Source organism: Ambystoma mexicanum, chromosome 10, assembly GCF_040938575.1.
Source record: "Ambystoma mexicanum isolate Mex_15411 chromosome 10, UKY_AmexF1_1, whole genome shotgun sequence".
Lineage (NCBI taxonomy): Eukaryota > Metazoa > Chordata > Amphibia > Caudata > Ambystomatidae > Ambystoma > Ambystoma mexicanum.
The window spans coordinates 275,574,000-275,586,983 of NC_090932.1; positions in this window are offsets into that span (position 1 = coordinate 275,574,000).

The following is a 12,984-nucleotide window of genomic DNA, read 5'->3' on the forward strand; positions in this document are numbered from 1 at the left end:
AATTTAGCTGTAACTGCTATTCGGTGGTAAAGTTGAGAAGTGCGCTTTCACTTCACAAAGAGCAGTTCTGGAACTGAGAAAAGGGTTGCAAAAGGTAGTGGAACTATTAATAGCAAAAAAGAAAAGTAGTGGAACTCTGCTCCCGACCGTTCCCAGTCACTTCGACCACTCCATATAGAACAATCGCTCAATGGGAGTCAGGCTCACCCAGTGAAACCGTCTTATTCACCAAGTTTCCAGTCCAACAGCTTGCAGACAAATCTCACTTGTTGTGCGTGCGTCCAATACCTACAACACACGCTCACTCGTTGGGTGTCAGTCTTATGAGCCCAGTTGAGTTTCGCCCGAGAATCATCTCCCTCCTGCTAAATAAACCAATAACCCTTTATCGAAAGCCACGTCGCAATCCCATTCATGTACACCATGACATCTGTTGTTATTTAAACTGTGTATTTCTGTTTCATACACTACACAGTAACACACGCCTCTGGCAAGCAAATATGCACTCAAACACCAGCCATTAACATGGGTTAAACAGGGACTGGGCTATGCCTGCCACGACTACATAGAACTACAATGCATCGGTGTGCATCCGAGTAAATGCAACGCTGTGCACAGTGGAGATAAGGCGAGATATTACATGACCTGCAACACAACACGTCACAGGATGACGTGGCGTGACAGGTCGGATAAACAAGGACAGCAGGGAAAAGCAACCAATGCATTCAAATTTCAAATCACCTCTTGCACATGTTTATTACCCTGCCATTTTTTTTCAACACTTGTTCAAAATGGTAGAAAGCAAATCTTTTAGACATCATTTTATGAACGTCGCCCGGGATGCGAATGCTAAGCCCCTAGACCTGTCCTCCAGTCTGGGGCGAGCTGTGCGTTTCCACAACGTCAATATGATCTGTTTGGCAACTAAGATTCCAAATGAACCGGAGCTAGGCTCCTAAGTTCACCATTTAAACCAAAAAGGACGGACGGTGACCTGCATTTTACTCGTTGCATGAAAATGAAGTTCCTGGTTTCTATAACCGCCTGCCAAATGTCCCCAACTCAAATGCATAACCACACAATGGGTGTACACTGCTCCCAGTGGGGTCCTGCTTTACAGGCCCAACAGTAACCGCCTGCCGAATGTCCCCAGCTCAAATGCATAACCACAACATGGATGCACTACTGCCAGAGGGAGCGGGGGCTTTACAGGCCCAACAATAACATACTGCCATAAATACCCAACTGTAATGCATAACCACAGCATGTGTGAGCACTGGTCCCAGTGAGGTTCTTCTATATAGGCTTAACTATAACCTACCCCCAAATGTCCCCAACTCAAATGCATAACCACAATATGGATGCACTACTGCCAGAGGGAGCGGGGGCTTTACAGGCCCAACAATAACATACCGCCATAAATAGCCAACTGTAATGCATAATCAAAACATGGGTGTACTACTGCCAGAAGAAATAGGGGGGTTTGCAGGCCCATCAACAACCAACTGCCATATATACACAACTCTAATGCCTAACCACAGCATGTGTGAACACTGGTCCCATTGGGGTCCTGCTTTACAGGCCCACCAATAATCTACCGCCAAAAGTTCCCAACTCAAATGCATAACCACAACATCTGTGCACTACTGCTAGCGGGAGAGGGGGCTTTGCAGGCCCAACAATAACATGCCGCCAAAAGTCCCGAGCTCTAATGCATAGCTACAGCATGTGTGAACACTGGTGCCACTGGGGTCCTGCTTTAGAGGCCCAACAATAACCTACCGCCAAAAGTCCCGAACTCTAATGGATAACCACAGCATCGGTGTACACTGGTCCCAGTGGGGTTGTGCTTTACAGGACCACCATGACCGAAGAATGTGTGTTTTGGTGGGGTTGGCTTTACAGGGCCAACCATAAACACCAGCCAAAAGTCCCCAACTCTAATGCATAGCATCAGTATGTGTTTACTGGTCCCAGAGGCTGGGGGATGAGAGGGATTACAGCCCCAACCAAAACCACCCGCCAAAAGACCCTCAATGCATAACTACAACAGATGTACTGGTCCCAACAGACATAAGGTATTGTACTGTTCTGAGTGGCGGTGAATTAGAAAATATAACATTTACTTCCAAAACAATTCAACTGACCGCTCACAAAGTTAAATAAACGCATGCTAAGGTGCTGGGGAAGGGGTGCTGCCCTTTCACCTCTTCTTGCTGCCCAGTACTCCTTTGACTTATCTCCCCTTGTAGGAAACCCCCACAATGCACTGCATCTTTGGCTAAAAGTCAAAGCAAGCTCTGAAAATAGGTCTGGCCTTCAGTTGTGTCTGCTTATTCCTGAGCAGTTGGTTTCTATTTCGTACAAACGCCCAGGATCTTTCCAAGAATTCCATATTTCTGCAGGCTTTTCAGCAAAACAAAGAATCGTTTTTTAAGCATTTTGTGGATGAAAAATGTCGAATTTCTTCTAAAAAATGGAAAAATGTTCAGTTAGAAAGTCTTATCTCTTTGCCCCCAAAAACAACAAAAATACGGTCGCCCGATGTGAAATTGGCAATATTGCACCCACTGGTGCAAAGGCGTCTCGCAGGCCTACTGCACACTACTGCTTTCAGATATAACTACATCATGTTTACTTTTCAAAGGACAATGGAGTAGAGTTTATCACTGCTACCACAGTTCTACAGAATGAGCTGTGCAATTTGACCTCCTTTGGGGTTCTGAAAGACAGTGGGCCTGATTTGCACTGCGTTTTTCAATGGGATTTCCCCATTGAAAAATGTGTAAATCAGGCCCATCGGTGTTCATAAATAAGAATTCAAATGACTAATCCATGGCGAACTAGTTTGGGGATAAACTGAACCAGGTGGTATGACCACACATTTGATTAACATGTCGGGAAAAGTTTGAGGTTCACCCACGGTCTATAGTTGGGGACCTGAGAGGAAGGGCAAGGTGCCAACCCTTACAGGGCTCTATAGCATGCCTCTCTTCCCTTCCTGGTCCTGGCAAACTCATGCAAGGCAGTGGGACATGCTAGGTTTTGTCTACATTCCTACCCTCGTGTCATGGAAAGAGAAACATGTTTTCCATTGATGAGCTGTGGGTAGGAGAGTGGAACCCTGGGTACAGTGGGAGGGTGCATAGCATTGCTCTAGACCAGTGGTCTTCCAACTTTTTAGGCCTGCGCCCCACGATCAAAATGTGGCCACGGCAGGCCCGTCTAAAAATTCCAAATGGACAGTAAGTCCAAATGGCTATGAACTATTTTATTTTATTGTTCATTTATAATGTGCTTAATACCAGCGAGTGGTTTCTAAGCGCGGGATCGGGATTCGTACCTGCGTTGAGCCGTATTCTCTTGCTTCCAAGACAAATGTGTTGCCCCTGAGCTATCCTTCCTCACGCTGTCACCACACCCTACTCCCAGCATAATCCCTGGGCTCCCCCGCCTGCTCCCATCAAAGTGTCTGGGCTGCTTCATCCCACTTCGACCCAGTCTCTGCACGCTCTCCACCCCACCACAGACCCAGGATCTCCCCAGCCTGGTCCCACAACTATCCCATGGCTCGCCCATCCTGCTCCCACCACAGTCCCTGTGCTCCTCCACCCTGCTTCCAGCACAGGCCCAGGGCCAATGGCGGCTGGTGAATTATTTAAGTGGAGGGGCATAAATATCCCCCATAGTGACCAAGCGTAGTGAGGGAGCCCGAACCAATCAAGGGGAGTTTGGTGGGATTTCCCCCAGAAATTGTTTTAAAATAATGTGTTCAAATGTTACATTTTAGAGCATACTTTTTAAAATAATTGGGTAAAAAGCCGAACAGTTTGCAATTGGCTCTGGGGGGCCCAGGGAACAGGCATGATCTTTTTTACTGGACATCTATGATAGATGTCCAGTAAAAAGATACCATCCCTGGGCCTCACAGTCCCTAACACAAGCAACATGATTATGTGTATGCAAGACGCCTGTGGGGGATGGGGGGGGCTCAGGGAGAACGCATGGTAAAAATACCACCCCTGTCCCCCGTCCCCTGTCCCCTGGGCTCCACAGCGCCTCAGAAGGAGTGCTGATTTTGAGAGGTAGGTAGGGGGATTTTTAAAATGCCTTTGTTGTACAACCCTCCTCCGCCCCACTTGCCAAAATTAGCTCCATGGACCAACACAAACACACACATATTCACATAGCATTCACACAAGGACCCATCATCATACACTCACTCATAACACTAGCATACACGCATCCATACACATATTTAAATAAAAAATAAATTAACATAAACTTACATTCTGCCCCGGTCCTGAAGATGCCTCCCCAGTGCTCCTGCTCTTGCATCATGAACAGGAATCGGGAAGCAAGAGCTTCCTGGTTTCTGCACATGGTTGCAAGGGCCTGCTTATTGGTGCTGAAACGCCCCGCTCCAGGCTGCTCTGTCTGTATGTGCAAAGAGGCGCAGGAACTCCCCCTCGCACATGCAGACAATTAGTTCCCCAGCCAGAATTTCCAATGAGCTATGCAAGGCTTGCAAAGCAAAACGGCCCCAGCCATGCATGACTCAGTGAGCATGTGTGGCTGGGGAACTGAACAGTGTTTCTCTTTGACAGTTAAACCAGCCCAGGAGCACTCCCTCAACTGGTAAAAGCAGCTGAGGGAGTCCTCAATGTTTCACTGGGTGGCTCCTCAGCTCCTCCATAATGGATGAGGGGGCCAGTGGGTCAACACCCCCTCGGCCATTATGGATGAGCTGCCAGGCTCGGACTGGCCTATAGGACAATACGGCAATGCTCGAACCAAAAATGTGAAATGCTAGAGTAGGACACTTTTTTTGTCAAAATGGGCCACTTTGTTTGCCAATGTGGGCCAGTTTGATGATTTACTTCACTATGCAGCTAATAGTTTTGACCATTGTTGCTGAATAAATATTCTTTAAATAATATCACAATTTGCTTACATTTTAACAAAAACCACCCCTTGGGTACTATTTAAACAGTCATTAAAGGAATGAATTGCCATTAGCAACTGTGGGGCACTTTTTCATTGATGCCTGAGACAGTTTTATGCTCCAGTACGACCCTGTGAGCCGCCCTTGGCTATTTTCCTCCATTTAAAATAAATAATGTTAGGCTGTGGTCTCGCCCCCTCACCACTAATGCGGCCGCACACCCACAATTTGAAGACCTCTGCTCTAGACGGATAGTGGTGCCTGCCTCGTTCACCTCCAAAAGTGGTCCACAAATATGTACAGGTCAAAAAACATTTGGATCGATGACCAGCACATTTTTATGCGGTCACTTTTTGGGAAGTTCACCCTGCAAGTGACTATGAATGTTGTACAGTTTTTAGTGCATGCAGATTTCTAAGTGTGCCCATTAGTGCAAATTTGTGCCAGCTGCACTCACTTTAACTTGAATGTACTTTTTAAAGAAAATATTTAAACATTTGATATGATTTGTGCTGCCACAGGCATCGAAAGCCTGCTTAAGTTTCTTTTTGGTTCAAAACATGTATTCATTTTGTTACAGAACTGTGGTTTTAAAAAATAAAGAAATACATAAACCTTAAAAGAAGTTTGAAAGAATAACGAGTGACAAAAAGCAACGTAGACCCTCAACTGAGCTGCAAAGTCACCATGGAAAAAGCACAGTGATGTTCCCGGACAGGCTGGCATCAGCCATCTAGGCCCCACCTGCCCATTCCTCTTAAAATCATGGCTAAGGCCACTCATTGGATACGGAATGTGCAACTCAGGGTGCAGAGGTGGGTGGGGCTCAGGAAAAGGAGAGGATTTAGTACACACCCCAAGGTCTGGCGCTGTCTGACGCATCATGGGAGAGCGGGGAAGACCCATTCTGCTCTACCTGCACTTCCCTATTCTCATTCAAGTCCTCGTTCTGCCAAAACAGCCGGCAGTGGTGAACTACACCCCTACCGCCTATACTGCTCCTCTGGAGATACGACTTCTTGAATGTGGTGTTCTGGTGCATAGCCAATCGCATGAAATACTGCTGGATCACCTCCAGCTGTTACCATTCACTGTGGTAATTTGACACTAAATCACCACCAGCAAAAGGACAAGTTACATTCTGGGTTGTGTGGTAGGTCTCCCGCGGGGTAAGGCAGCTCCCCATGATTGCATATCTGTTACGTGAAAACACCATGACATAAAATGTTCATTGCCCAGCTGCTAACTTGTAGGAATTTGTTTTTAGATCAGTTCATGACTGATCTTGTTTTCGATGGTAATTACCACCACCTTTTTGTGTCCTCCTTTTCTGTGCTTGGGATTGCTGGTGGTACTGTTTTACCACCTCAGTGATTTAAACACTAGTTCTAATTGAATGCAAATCAGCTGCAAACGAGTGTAGTGTTTTTTTTCCCGGTCTAGCAGTATTTGGCCCTTCTGGAGTGGGGTTCATTTACTACCAGCAGCATTTACCACTTACCACCAGCGGAAAGAAGACCAAGTTCACCATTTACGGAATGAAGTCTCCAGGGCCTCTCCCGGTGGCCTCCAAAGGAAAGGTTTCCAGAATGTAGGAGCCATCTCCTCTGCTTAGAGATGTCCTGTTATGTTTGGTAGGTTTAACTTCTCCCTCACTCCCACTAAACAAGTACAAGTCTCACTGTGATGACAAAGGCAATTCAGCACTTTAATGATTAATAAAAATGGGTGGTCTGGTAAGTGGCTGGCGGTGCGTGGCGGCGAGAAGTCTGGCCCGTGAGTGTGCCGGAACTATTACAAGAACTGTGATGTGGGAGGCAGATTCAGATGCTCCAGTGTGTGTGAACCAGGGAGCCTTTACAGGCATTGAAGGATTTGCTCTTTAGTCCTGGAGGGCACATTGGGTAAGTTGGCACTCAATGGGCGCAGTTTTCACGCAAAGAGACACTCTTGAGTGAAGGCCTCTCAGAGGCAATGGGCCTATTCCTCAGACATGGGCACTTTACAGAGGGAGGCCCCGGCAGGCATTGGATGCACTGTGCAGACTGCGGTGTCTTGTGTACCTGCCCTGCTGGCCCCGATGACTGAAGGCAGAGCGCTGATGAAGGCAGAGTGCTTGAAGGCTCAGGGAATGTTCTTTGTTTGTACAGGTGGGCGCTGAGCCTGGATGAATGAGGTGGCTGGTGGGTGCCTCCTGTCACATGCGTATCCAGAGGCTCACTGGCGGCTTCACATACAGCCAGACATTTAAAGACACCCCGAGCCTCCTGTCATCCCAAAACCAAATTAGATATAACACAGAGCTACTGAGTAAAGGACTTGAACTTACACACTGTAGATGTGCTGGTCGAGGGCAGGAATCTCTTAAGCCCCTCAGGTGAACTCAGAGACTAGATCTTGCTTATTGTATTTGAATATATCCCGAAAAGGAGCCTCTCTGTGCCGAATGTTCCCATTGTCCATGTTTTAGTGGCATCCTGACATGACTACAGCAACAGCATGTACCTTGTCCACCCCTCCTTCCTTACCAGTCAGCCCCACTGTATTAAGACTGCTGTAGCTCACCTTCTGCTCTGCCCCAGGAAATGCAATGCCATCACCCAACCAAAGCTTTGCTCCACTGGGTGCCAGTCAACAACTTGTCCAGTTAAAATATGGCTGCATCACTCACCTCTCCTTCAACAGGCAAGGTCCTCCATTTCGTACCCAGTCTTTATACCAATCATTTCTTTCCATTTTTTAAGCCACAAAAGGAAGATGGCAGCTTTGGGTCAGGCAATATTGGAAGGGGGGGGGGGAGTGGAGGAGGGGTGGAAGAGCAGGATCTCACTCCTGCATTTTGCGGAAAACACAACAGTAAAATATGTGCGTCAGAAAATGCGGCCAATAAAAACACATGGAAACCTTCATGGCAGAGCAGAGGGTAGTTGGCTGTGTTCATCCTCAGTAGAGATGCTCTCACATTTTTGGCAAATCTGAGACATGTGGTCTCACCCTAGGTTATTTGAGGGAATTCAGACGTGGTCCCTATGCCATAGAACAGGCCACTAGAGCCACGCTCATTCTCAGGAGAGGGCCCTTAGAATGTTGGCAAAGGTATTTAGCGTGACAAGATACAGGGAATTCCCATAACCTAGATGAAATGAAACAGCCACTGCATCCGATAAAGCAGAATGTGCCTGCATCTCGCTAGGATCTACATGATGGCTCCCATTCGTGCTGGCTGATAATAACACCAAAAGGTGCTCAAATCTACCGATTTGTTCCGAGCGATGATCATTTATCCAATTGCCCAGTTCATAAACTTTGTCATAACCAAGGCTATTATTTTCATTTTTCCTCAATTGATAGATCTTGCACCACACAGAGATTTTCAAGAGATTCGGGAAGGCCTTTGCCAAATTCTCTGTTCTGGAAATATGGCAGAATCTCTGGCAAAGACCAATGATATGATATGATATGGCATTTATAACGCGCCTATACACAAGTGATTCAAGGCGCGTGAATTGGCGAGTTTTGTCATTAGCAAATGCATTCACCAACACATGTTTAAAATCATTGATATACAAATAAGGACTATTAAAGGCAAGAAGAAACCACAGTCCAAAACCACAGTCAGTTTAAAAAAGGTTATTTTATGTTAGTGATATTTGTAAAGCGCACATTTTCCACGAATGGCATCTTGGTGCTAGAGCTTTGTACAGTTACGTAATAGCAACAGTGGATTACAACACACACAAGTTTCTAGAAGTTTTGTAAATGATTCTCAGTATCCCTTAGATGGCACGGAACAGACTTCCTCGGTGTGGAAGTGCACCCGCTATCTCTGACCTCCTTAATGATAGGAATAAGAAATTGATTTTTAAAGGTTGGCCAGGGAAATCTGACTGGGCTAAATCTGGTCTATGGAGTAGGGAGAAAGGATGGCATCTGCTTTGAATAGACACAATGTGCTAAATAGTGTATTTCACATTGAAAATGCTTTTCTGCCGGTGAGATACAGTCTGGCCATGGAGTTCCATATAGCATTTTAGCTGCCCCAATCTGCAGATTATGCATTTTTTTAAATCTTATATTTACATACTCCTAAATAAATCCTGTTTGCTTTTTCTAAACAGGACTAGAACAAGGAACAAATAGCCTGGATCTGATGTGCTTGAGTTAAATATGGGAAGAGTACCTTCTACATGCCTACTTGGAGAACTCCAAGTTTCATCATGTGAAAGATTTTTGGCAAGAAAGAGAGCTCCTTGTCAATCAGTACTCCCAAATGTCTCATTGTAAATTGGAGGGTTGGACTAGCGCACAACTGTGTAGGCCAAAAGAGGCTTGAATCAAGTGGCCCTTTTTCTATCATGAGAAACTCTGTTTGACAGTGATTGAGTTTGAGAAAATTACAATAGTTCATCCAACTACTGAGAGCAAGCAAAAGACCCTTGAAGTCATTGCGAGCGTTGTTCACATTGGTGGTCATAATCATCATCAGTACTCTCCGAATATCATTGGAATTGCTGTGAAACAGGAACCAAACAAGTGGCTCAAAAGAGCCAATGGGAGAAGATACATTTTGAATAATACGCGAAACGGACTAGGTGCCGGTGGAACACCACATTTCACTTCAGAGGGAGCAGACAAGAAAGGGTGTGAAGAGATTCGCTGATGATGGCTAGAAAGAGAAGATTGAATCCAGTTGAGTGCAGGTGGAATCATGATGGCCTCTCCCCACTTTATTATGCCAGATTGCAGCCCATGAATAATCCCTGGGGGCATTTCCAGCGATCAGTGCCAGGTGTTTTATTTCAGCGTAATTAAACACAGCTCTGGGGTCCATTTTCTGTTTATTCCATTAAGAAGGCCCATTTTTTTAACTGCACAATCTTCATAACAATTATGCACTTATTTAATGGGTTAGTTGGGTGCTAAGCATGTGACAGAATAGATCACTCAAGAGCGCAAACAATGCTCAGTTGTGCCTTTGTTAGAATGGATCAGCTCTGGAAAGAAAAACAGAATATTGTTGGCTGATAACCAACCAGAGCTGGAGTAGACTTTTACTGAATATTTTAACTAGTCCTTCAGTCAAACGAGTATGGGGATACTTCGCCTGAATGCTATCGTTGGCTTTTTAAATAATTGAAATAATTGTGAACATATTGCATTTTTTCAGGAAAATGGACAGTAGTTGACACTGTTGAGCACTTTTACGAGATAGCACGTTGTTCCCAGACATGGGAATCGATAAAGAGAGATCAAATTGAAAGTAATCTGAATAAAGTGCTTTATTACCCCTTTTAGCCAAACATCTTAAAAATCATTCTGAATTACATAGGGACAATGGGATGCCTGATGTTACAAATAGGCAGAGGCTTTGCTGCGGGGGGGGATTTAGGGGGCTATATCCCGGGGTCTTTTGGTTGTAGCCCCGGATAGAAGCTCAGGGGCTACAACCAAAAGACTAGCTAGCCCCTAGTCCTGACAGTCCCGACATTAGCGTAGCCCCGGATATTTGCCCGACCTAGCGACACCCCTGCAAATAGGTCTTGGCCAAGATTGCCGTATTCCTGAATTATGATATATCCAACAAAGGCCATTTGGGTGCCCCTTCATCACATGTCACTGTGGCCTGAATCACCATGGGCATCTGTGAGAGGCTATCTTTAGCCACCGCATTGGCCGGGTACGGTAGGTGGCTCCATCCAGCTCCCAGTGTTCATAAGAAACAAATACATGGTTTATCATGTTCTTACAAACTGCACCTCACTGCGGAAGAGTGCCCATTTAGGGTTCAACCCCTTTGCCATCTACACCCATATTCCTGATAGTAAGTCGCAATAGCAGAACTTTCTGTACGAGTATCCCCCTTACATAATGTTTCTTCAACTTCTCATCCTCCGGAAGTGCCTCATCCGGGTACCATTTAGATCTACCATAGCCAATAGTAGTACATGAGTATCATTATGAGCAAAATAAACACTGTTCAGATGTGAACTTCCAGCACAGGGAATGCCCACAATGACATCACCTTTCCCCAGACGCTGCAATGTTGCTCTCAGACATGAGTCTACACTATGCTGGGTTTCAACATCAGAGCTCCCACACATTAGCACTGCCCCTCCACGCTTCTTGATGGTCCCTGGGAGCGTATAATATACATTTATATAAGGACGCTTAGGAGCTGTTTTGGCAACACGTGTGAAGGGTCAAGGGCCAGAATTCTTATCACACTAGGACGTCAAATGTGTACATACATTCACTCTAGTTATTGACGTCCAAACGTCATTTGGCCCCCTCTACAATCCATCTGAGAATCAGAAATACATCTTCTGGTGGGTAATTTCTATTATTAACGACAAGCACACTAGACACAATTGGCAGGCAAATGATTCTGTTTTTTGACAAGCATCAGAATCTCTATTTGGAAATCCCTTCACTTCAACTGCACATGCACAGGGAGCCCCTTCTCCATTTCCATGGTGGCTGCAAACCGAGGAGGAGGGAAGTTGATGCAGCGCTAGGCGCATCCCCGCCATCAGGTAAGTGGTGCTGTGGAGAAGGACGGGAAATGTTTTTTTAAAAGGGAATGGCTGGGAAGATTATGGCAGGCCACAGCGGTGAAGGCTGCCTGCGGGGGATGTATGTGATTTCTCTGAATCTATTTCTCCTACTAGAGATGTCAACAAATCCATTTCACCGAAAAACCAAATCTTCTTTTAACTTTAAACAAAAAAATGTTAATACGGGGGCCGACACTGCGCAACCCGCTCACCCCTCCCTACCCTAACGTATACCTTACCCCACACCCCACCTATTATGCATTACACACATACCATTTCTCCAACCTTTTTCGGTGAAATATATTTGGTGAAATCACATCAGGGGAAATGGTGTTTGAAGAAATCTGCAGTAATGGCCTGCGGGTTCCATGGAACGTGGACTGAGCTCAGAGATTTCAGCCCACGATCCACGGATCCTCATTGGCTGCACCCCCCACCCCAGGTGCTAAGTGTCAATTCAAGCTGCTGCGCTTGCTGCAGACACCCCATTTTGCAAATCATGTTAGCAGAGAACAAACATTCGGATACCCTTTCCTTCCGGAATGTGCAAAGAAATAAAACACTATGCACACCTAATGGTAACAATATTTGTGAATAGGTTTGAAATAAATCCTCAAATGGTTATGAGAGAAATGTTTACAAATATTTTGAGGTGCGGGGGAGATAATCTCAACCTTGGCATCAGGGTTGGTACAATAACAAAACAAGAAGTGGATGTTCCCAAAGTGGGGAACTCCCGTCCCCTTCACACTGTCTAAGATCTGTCAAAACAGACCAATAATTTTTTGACCATATGGTGTCTAATATACAAAACACCATATGTAGTTAATGCTCTTCAAATGTATTTATATACTGTTCATTAACAATAATTGAAATGGAATTCTTTCATAAGTATTAATAAAACCAAAACTTTCATGATTAACACAAGAGCTTCAATTTAATTCATCATTTGATGGCCCAAAGCGTTTCGAGTATTCACTCTTCATCAGGGGCAAAATTCACAATGTTCAAAGTTTCTACAAAAGCAAAAACAAATTACGGAAGAAAGTATTAATGAATAATATTATAAAACTTAAACAAATCTACTGTGCAACAACAGTTTGTGGCAATCAAAACAATATACATCTTCAATGCATGATATGGGTAACATCTATGTAGTACTTCAATATTGACATCAACATTGTTATCAACCTGATGATGTACATTTTAGATCAAATTCGTGAATTCGACACTCCAATCGGTCCAGAAGACTAAGGACTATTTATTTGAACCAAACCTGTAGATAAGTGTATGATTAAAAGATGTGAAGAGAAATGAAATGAAACTAATTCTGCTGACCTTGTGTTTAGGTTGTATTTTTCAAACTGGAATAGAACGTTTTCTTAAAAAGGATGTAAAAACATCCGGCATCATATGTGGGAGGCGCTATCACCCAGGGAATACAAGAAACTACCTATAAAAATAGTCATCGGGGATATTAAGGGT